The 9,277-nt window shown below is 40.2% G+C and overlaps 1 non-coding gene across 1 annotated transcript; it reads right to left on the bottom strand.

The window, feature by feature from the left end:
* Positions 1-8,574: 8,574 nt before the first annotated feature.
* Positions 8,575-8,647, bottom strand: trnaf-gaa (transfer RNA phenylalanine (anticodon GAA)). The gene has a single exon. It is a non-coding gene; the product is annotated as a tRNA-Phe (tRNA).
* Positions 8,648-9,277: the final 630 nt, after the last annotated feature.

Raw genomic sequence — 9,277 nt, forward strand, 5'->3', positions numbered from 1 at the left:
TCTGCCTCACTGTTTTGCGTGCTGTATTAGCACATATGCACAACCCCTCCCTCCATGCCACATACCTTTCTTAATATAGTTATTTATATATAGATATATAGACTTTATTCTTGCACTGTTGCACTGTTTGACTTACTCATTTGCACCATCACCCTGACACTCATTCACACAGAGCACCTTACCTTACCTTATGCACTGAGAACCACAGGCTCAGTCCCTGCTTCAGTCATTGCAAGCGCACCTGATTGATTATTCACCCACTATGTGGATACTGTTTTTTAGAATTGATTTTGATTAAGTTTTATTTAGTATAATTTGTATTTTGTATATTTAGTATATTCTTTCTCTTATTTATCTTATCTTATTGCTTAGTTGTGTTTTTTTAAATATATTATATACTTTTAATGACTTTTTCTGCTGTTATTGAATGTGTGTGTGTTGTCTGTATGCTACTGTGACCTTGAATTTCACCTAGGGATCAATAAAGTATATCTATCTATATCTATCTATGGTGGTAATGCACTCCATTTGCAAACTGGCAATAAAGCTCACAGAAATAGAAGAGGTTCCTTGGCCTGCCAGAGTCATAGGTTAGAGCATACATAATAAAGGCTATCGTAACACCCCCAATTATCGCCACTTTTGTTCAGAAATTCTAAAACAACGATGTTTTTTAACACTTCAAAATAACATTTACTAAATGAACCTTACATTTTTCAGTAGCCATAGGTGTGTAGATTTGAACAAAGTCTGGTTTGGTTCTTAACGGGAGCATTTACTGCCTGAAATATCCGATTTTGTTTACCACGCTCGGAGTTATAGTGCTGGCCTGATGGGTCGCCTATTTACACCGTTTCAACGGCACATGACGGTTAGACCGAGAATTCTCGTCGTGAAATTAAAATTCCACTGGAGCTCCAAGCGGTTGTGTACACGCAGCCTTACAACACTGTTTACAGCTCTTCGAGTCAAGGTAAAATGTCATTTTTGGTACATAGCTAATTTAGATACACCTATGGTGTGGGTAGTTGCGTTTCTATAGGAGTCCGCTGTCTTGGTTTGTATAGAAATTGATATTAAGTGACACATACACGCAAGACGGCGGAAATACGGGACCGGTGGAAATAGGGGGTGTTACGATAGATGTCTTATGGCGGAGTCTCTAACATAGACAGTAAAAGAAATGGACGAACAGACTCCGTCGTTTTCAATGGGAGGGCACTGAGTCAAATAGAACGATTTTTCAGTTGGTCCCCCCAGTACTGCGCAGACTCACACTTAACTTCGTGACGTTAGCCATCGAACTGAATCTTGTAACTCATATGATAGATACACAGAAATTCCTCTCACACTTCCTTCGCCTTCAAAGTTAAACATTTATTTATGTATTATTATTAATATCATCCTCACCAAGTCGTGTTAAATGTTGAAGCTACCATACATGATCATCTTCAAAAACAGTCATGCTAAAACAAAACAAAAAAGTTATAGCCTTGAAGCTATCTTCTTTCCACTTTTCCGACCTACGGTCAATCCATCGAAAACCTCTGAAATGATTAGTGCCGTTTTTGAAAAATTAGGTTTACTTTTTTATTATTATAAGGTTGCCTCTGTGTTATGCTTTACCTTAACATACGGTCATGTATGCTAGGTTTTGCTTATGAGTTACCGTCAGACAGTAAGGTGGACTGAGCTTCTTATCCAAACAATACGGTTATCTCCCTACGGCGCGAAAGAGAGATTACGTCAAAGCTAGCTTCCCTCCAACTGAACAAGCTAACCATTCTTCTTACGGGTAACCAACGTTACGGACGAGGTAATGGAGTCTGTTTTGCCTTTGTAGTGTTTATGTAGATTACACAGAAGCTACAATATCGGCACAGGATATATGTTATATGAAGTTATGGTATTTCAAAAAAATCCTACAATGAATAGACTTCTATGGGAGTTAGCAGAGAGGTGGTCCCTCCAGCCTACGTCGATTCTTCTACTTCCGGGAATTCGCCTGCCCCCTTGGGTCTCTAACAGCATCACTGGTGGCCATCTTGTCACAGGCTTTCTGGTGGGCTCTGTGGTAGCCAAGGGGGCAGGCGAATTCCCGGAAGTAGAAGCATCGATGTAGCGGTGGTTATCAACTCTCTGCTAACCCCATAGAACGCCCATCTATTTAGGATTTTTTTGAACTTCCATAACTTCATATAACATATATCATGTGCCGATATTTTAGCTTCTGTGTTATCTACATAAACAATAAAAGGCAAAACAAGACTCGACTACCTCGTACGTAACGTTAGGTTCCCGTAAGAAGAATGTTTAGCATGTCCGGTTGAAGGGAAGCTAACGCACTGAAGGGAGATAACCGTATAGTTTGGATAAGAAGCGTAGTCCAGCCAGCACGGAAACTAGTGAACAAAGCTATGTAGCCTACAATAGCATTGTAGCCTATGTTAAGGTAAAGCATAGAGGCAAGTAAACCTAATGGAAAAACAGTACGATAATCATTTCAGAGGTTTTCGATGGATTGACGTAGGTCAGAAAAGTGGAAAGAAGATTAGCCTCAAGGCTATAACTTTTTTGTTTTGTTTTACCATGACTGTTTTTGAAGATGATCATGTGTGGTAGTTTCAACATTAACACGACTTGATATCACTTGTGAGGATGATATTAATAATAATACATAAATAAATGTTTAACTTTGATGACTTTGAAGGCGAAGGAAGTGTGAAGAATTTCTGTGTAGCCTATCTATCATATGAGTTACAAGATTCAGTTCGATGGCTAACGTCACGAAGTTAAGTGCGAGTCTGCGCAGTACTGGGGGGACCAACTGAAAAATGACTCAGTACCCTCCCATTGAGAACGACGGAGTCTGTTCGTCCATTTCTTTTACTGTCTATGGTGGTAGCCTACCTAAGTGTTTCTCAAACTTTTTCAGACCAAGGACCACTTAACCAATTAAACAAAAACTCACGGACCACCTAGCTAAAAAAAAGAGAGTAGACCTACTTCAACAGTATATTACACAATCGGCCTACTCACTGAACCACCTTGCTTATTGTCTTTGCACTTTGCTTATTGTGTCAGAGGATTCATATGATTTAAACTGGCATATCTTACATAGGCAGTGTTGCAGAACTGTTTGGATTCACATACAGTACAAGTTGGTTCAATATTGCAAACAACTCATCTATATTATATTTTACCACGTCTTCTCGCGGACCACTTGGGATAGCTTGCGGACCACCAGTGGTCCCCGGACCACACTTTGAGAAACACTGGCCTACCTGATGTAAGGTGAGTGATCTGCACGAACACACACTCTTATCTCGCTGAAATCTTTTCAAACGGTTTCTTATAAACGGTTTGTGATAAACATTATTAACGTGGCTATAATTCTGAATGCTCTGGAAGTCCATGGTTATAATTATTCATAAGTATGTAGTGACCGTTTGAAAATCGGTAGAAAATTGAGCAAGTTATGGTTACCGTATTTAAAAAGTATGCACCATTGAAACACAATGTTATGAGTGAGCGAGCTGTGGCAAGATGGCCGCCAGGTGCGGACGTCGACGTCCATTGGCCAGCAGCACGGGCTATACGTCTAGCATGACGTCTATGTATAATAAAGGCTAAAGAACCTTCTTCAGTGAGTTTTTTTGGCAGTTTGCAAATGGAGTGTATTACCACCATCTGCTGACCACCAGCTGGGAGCTCGTCCGCACTTTTGTTACCTTAGTTCATTTGTCACCTTATTTCATTTGTAGGCTAGTCCATGTGGACTTTCAGGGGCGTAGATTTGCGTGGGGACCGAAGGACGTGTCCACACCAATGTCAAATTACGACTGAAATGTCCCCACCAATATTCAGGTTGAAATGGGGAAAAAAGCGCTCACATGCGCTACACAAAGAGTTAAATAATTTCTCACTTCAGTGCTGGGGATCATCTAGTAGCCTACAGATCTTGTAATGTGCAGTAGCCTATAAGGGTAAATCGCGCTGATTTGAAGTTACCTATAATAACTACCAGTGAACCGCAGTCTCCTGCGCAGCATGCAGCGCTTCAGCTTTACTTCACTACAAGCATGAAGTGCGTCCAAATTCACCCATTCTTCTCTGTTGAACTCCTCGAGAAGTAGGCTACTCATCACACATGTATCACATGAAAGAGCCTTTTCTCAGCTTTTAAACGGGGCTAGCTAGCCACTGTTTTGCTGTGATAAACAGTTCGCGAAAAAAATAACTTCAAGAGATTTAATAATTATTCTCTGCGCCCATCTCCACATCCATTCGTCTCGGTGGAATATCGTAGGCCTACACACTCTTCACGCAACACATGACAAATCATATATCAGAATAAACAGCAGACCTTACCAAACACAAAGGTGTAATGCATTCCCGTGTATAGTAGAGTAATGCATTCCCGTGTATAGTAGAGTAATCCGGTTTTGAAATAAATTATAGCAAAATTCAACATGGTCTTTCGGCTGCATTTCTTAAAACTGAGCTGTGCTTACATCGCCTATATATCTGTAAATATTAGAATCACAGAATATACAGGCAGCTCACAGTGAAGAGTTTGTCAATGTAGCCTTAATGATTTCTTTTCACAAAATGCTAAGCATGCATGTATTTAAGTTTCTTAAAACTGAGCTGTGCTTAAATGGGCATGATTTCATAACAGACCAAATAGAAAATAAATGTTAAATATAGCCTACATATCTGTAGCCTACATATTAAAACTACAGATTATGTAGGCTACACAGTGTAGTTAGATCAAGTTGGACAGTAGCACATTTCAATCATGGATAGTAGTTGTAGCACATTTTAATAATTTTATATATCTATAGTGGCTGGTGAAAGAGTTGAGTGTTTTTTTGTTTTGTTTTTTCGGGGGGGGGGGCGGTAGTGGGTAGTGTCCCCACCAAAGCTCAGACCAAACCTACGCCCTTGTGGACTTTCATGTCCAACAATTTTAATGTGAAATTGGAAATTTGCCGTTTTGGTCACTTGAAAATTGTATCCTTTCACAAGCATCTTACACCATATCTTTACAGTTGTTTATTTAAGATTACTGAGTGTATGCTTTAACCTATGTTGTGGCATCTATGTTTTTCACACATTCCGACAGCAAATGGTCCGTTCATGCCACCTGAATATCAAGGAACGCCCCTGTGATTACGTTGTTTTTCCTACTGCGAGTGTTCATGTGCTTTGCCTTCGGAATGTGTGAAAAACATGGATGCCACAACAAAGGTTAAACCATACACTCACCAGACATGGGCAGTATTTCAAATACTTAAATAGGCTACAAGAGAAAAATTGGTATTTTTTTTATCAAATAAGCCATCATTTTAACATTTAGTTAAAAATATAACCTACAACCATGACAATAGGCTATGCTTATTATAGTCCGGGAGCCAAAGGCCAGAGTGTTGGTGAACCTGGTTTTGTCGGTGAAAGTTTTTTTCTTTGCTGCTTGTTACTCGACAAGAATGGGGAGGGTGCCTGCCCAGTGATATCCTTGGGCAATTTCCTATATTCAGCTCTAAAGTTGACCTGATTTGTCCATAAAATTGCCAATTTCACCATTTTTCCTTTTTCTTGAAGTTGAAAAAAAAATTAAAAGAAAAGTCAACTGAGAGAGCCAAAAAAGTCAAATTTCTTCTACAAGGACAATATGGGGTGTAAACCCAATTTTTGTTTGTGCCAATTATGACACCCTGCAACTTAAAAGCATCTGTCTTTTGTGTTTTATCAACCTTTTAGAACATGTCTGAAAGTTGAACAAAAATGTAAAAGTAACTAACTTCAGAAGCTTGAATTGTCAGGTGTGTCAAGTGCTACAAGACTAAAAATGGAAAACGATACAGATAAAATACTGAGGGAGAACATTAGGACATGGACCCCCCTATGACCTTGAGTACCTAATAGCGGATGTTCATTCTCACTACAGGACAGTATTAAAACCACTTAATGGATAATGGACCTCTGAGGTGTCCTGATATGCGGAAATAATGGAGGAGACGGAGCCTGATGCGAAACAGTGGAGTTGTCTCCACCAAGTTAATCCATATATCGGGACACCTAACTGGATGCTATTCTTTTTGTTCCCCATGTTGCCAGTCATGTAAGCAATAGGCATGCATTTATAGCACAAAAAGGTAAATGCAGTTCAGTTTAAAAAAAGGCCGACCTGTTCAATTTGTTGTACTACTTCCACTGGTTGTGGAACATGATGATGGGTAGTTTGCTTTAATACAGTTGATTCCACCGTTGCGAGGCCTGATGGGGCGGTGATTACATTTATTTACTACTTCATAGGAGCCCCCAATGTACAGAATTAATAGCCCCTGCCACGAGAAAATACTATTTCTTGTCCCTTGGAGATGCATTTTCCATAATATGCCTTGAAGTTTCTTTTAAAAGTTGGTATACCATGATAATTGTGTGGGTATTTTTGTATTCTCAAATGACTAATTACTTGTTGATGAAATACATTTTTCATATTTTGTTACATTTCATGTATTTGTAGTTTGTAACAAAATATTTTTTGATGTATTTGTGCCCACCTCTAACACTCACTCTTAAATAAACAACTGATGGTGCACAAGCCTTAGTTTTGTTAGCTACTTGAATAATTACAAGTGCACGTCATTTGGGCCCATGGTGAATACCTCGATAGCATGTTGCCCCTGTATACCACAAATGCGATACAGGACATATTAGTCATATTTCTAAATGCTGATGCTGTGGACTTCATAAACAATGCATTTTGGCACTGTGGTACCTGTCACCACGGTACCAGGATCCCTTCGGAGAGCAGCACATTGGCAGCTCTCCACGAATTGCGACGATTTCTGTGGCAGTGGCTTGGAGGATTGTCTAGACTAGAGAGAATGTTAATGTGACAGGCTCTGGCTCACCTGATGGTGGCGGTGTGAAGAGTCCACTGTATGGTCGTAGCATTGAGAGCTATGGCAGTGGCCACAATATAGTTTGATGTCCTCTTTTTTTAAAGGTAAAATTGACAAAATCAGACTCAACATATCTGCTCAATTACTAATTCAACAACCTGAACTTCCAGCAACAAACAGAGGGCAACTTAACTTGATGTCAGAGTTCAGCTTGATAGACTACGAAACACTTGAAAAAACGGTACAGAATCTCAGCTCTTCCACATGTGTTTTAGAAACTCTGCCTATCAATTTCTTCAAATTCAAATCAAATCAAAACACAGATTCAGGTAAAACATCAGTCCTTAGTGTAGCATTTGACAATGTTGATCACAATATTTTAATACACAGACTAGAACACTGGATTGGATTTACAGACATAGTTATCAGCTGGCTACAGTCATATCTACAAGAAAGGAGCTTCTTTGTTGCCATCGGAAACTGTACCTCAACACCAACGTCCTTGACCTGTGGTGTTCCCCAGGGATCGATCTTGGGGCCACTATTATTCAACCTCTATATGCTCCCACTTGGACAAATCATCCAAAATATTTTGATTTCATATCATAGCTTAGCCTGGGTTTTCCCATGCTGCCTTACGCGCACGATTTTATTCACGCTGCTAGACAGCCTGGATTCCATGGAGCAAATTTTCGCCTCAGTTAGGGGACGAATCACAGAATGGAGGGAGGGCAGCAAGACGATGACGACACACCGAAGCCGTTATGAGCTATGTACAGACGCATTTGATAGACATTCGTAGCGCCCAATAAACGGCTCTGGGCATTCGTAGACCATGTTTCAAATACGAGAAAATGAATGTCTAGTTCCCAGACCCCATCTCAATGAGATGAGGTCTGACGTTAGCCAGGTTAATCATAGCTATGCAGATGACACAAAAATGTACTTAGCTCTGTCACCAAACGACTATGGTCCTCTTGAATCTATGTGTCAGTGTATAGAACAAATCAACACCTGGATGTCTCAAAATTTTCTTCAGATGAACAAAGAAAAAACTGAAGTAATTATTAGCGCTGTCAATCGATTAAAAAAAAATCTAAATTAATCTAATTAATTACATACTCTGTGATTAATTAATCTAAATTAATCGCATATATAATTTTTGCTGTGAAAGTATTTTAAATATTTAAATTCAAATGAATCGTTGAAAGTAGTCCTTATCCTGAACTATCTGTCAAAAATAAGCCCCGCCCCCTGAAACGTCATAAATCACGTGTTAGCCACGCCTCTTTTTTAATGCAAATTAGCCATGTGGTTTTCGCCACGTGTTGTTTGTTATTGTTATTGTTTTGTGAGTCATGTGGCAGTCATGTGACTGGTGTCATACCCCTGGGCGGCCATATTGGATGTAAAGTCATGTGACAGTCATGTGTCTGGTGTCAAACAATGCCACGCCCCCCTTGGCATCCATATTGGATGTAGTGTCATGTGACAGTCATGTGACTGATGTCAAACCCCTGGGCGGCCATATTGGCCCCCAAACCCCCATGTGTGTTTTGTGGATAATGGGTGGATCAGATAAACTTTGTAATAGTTGTATTATGTTTTGTGGTAAATGGGTATAAATACAAAAAAAAAAAAAAAAAAAAGAAAATGGTGTTGCCAGAACCCGGATTCGAACCAGGGGCCTCTAGATCTTCAATCTAACGCTCTCCCAACTGAGCTATTTCGGCTGACGGGCTTCAATGGTATGCAATGTAATATAACCCTTATAAGCGAATTCATGGTGGTCGTAGGTGACCGGGATGTATGTCTATGACCCCCCCCCCCCCCCCCCCCCTCTACTTTGTAGGGGTGGTGTTTTGTCCGGGCTTGTCACTGAGTGTAATGTTTGTGAACCCTTTCATGCGGGGGGTCGGCCTACTACCTACGTACACTAGTGTTGATAACATTGTAAATGAGCTGTTTATGAGTAGTGACGTCTGTATGCAGACAGCTGGCTATCTATAAACCCTTTTGTAGTGGGTGTGTTTTGCCCCGGCCTGTCTCTAGGATTGAGATTATAAAAGCTGTGTGCGATGTATAGCTATCATTGCTAGCAGTGGTTTTGAACAGAACTTACCATGGCAGACATGATTGAATCGGGAAAATCAAAGAGACGGATTACGCTCACGCCTGTTAGCGCCAAGCTATCGAATCCTGAAATGACTTATGCACCGCAGAGGAGGAGACCTGAAACTTTTGTTAATTTTCTGAGTAAACCTAATGATGGCGTGGAATACCAATGGTTGCTGAATGATGGTCGCATAGGAGGCTATGTTTTTGACAAGGAAGATCGCAGTGTGAAGCTATACGCTTTGGCA

This window comes from Alosa pseudoharengus, unplaced genomic scaffold (assembly GCF_046254945.1).
Source record: "Alosa pseudoharengus isolate Yale_2024_CS ecotype anadromous, Long Island Sound unplaced genomic scaffold, YU_APseudo_1.1 YU_APseudo_1.1_scf_20, whole genome shotgun sequence".
Classification (NCBI taxonomy): Eukaryota; Metazoa; Chordata; class Actinopteri; order Clupeiformes; family Clupeidae; genus Alosa; species Alosa pseudoharengus.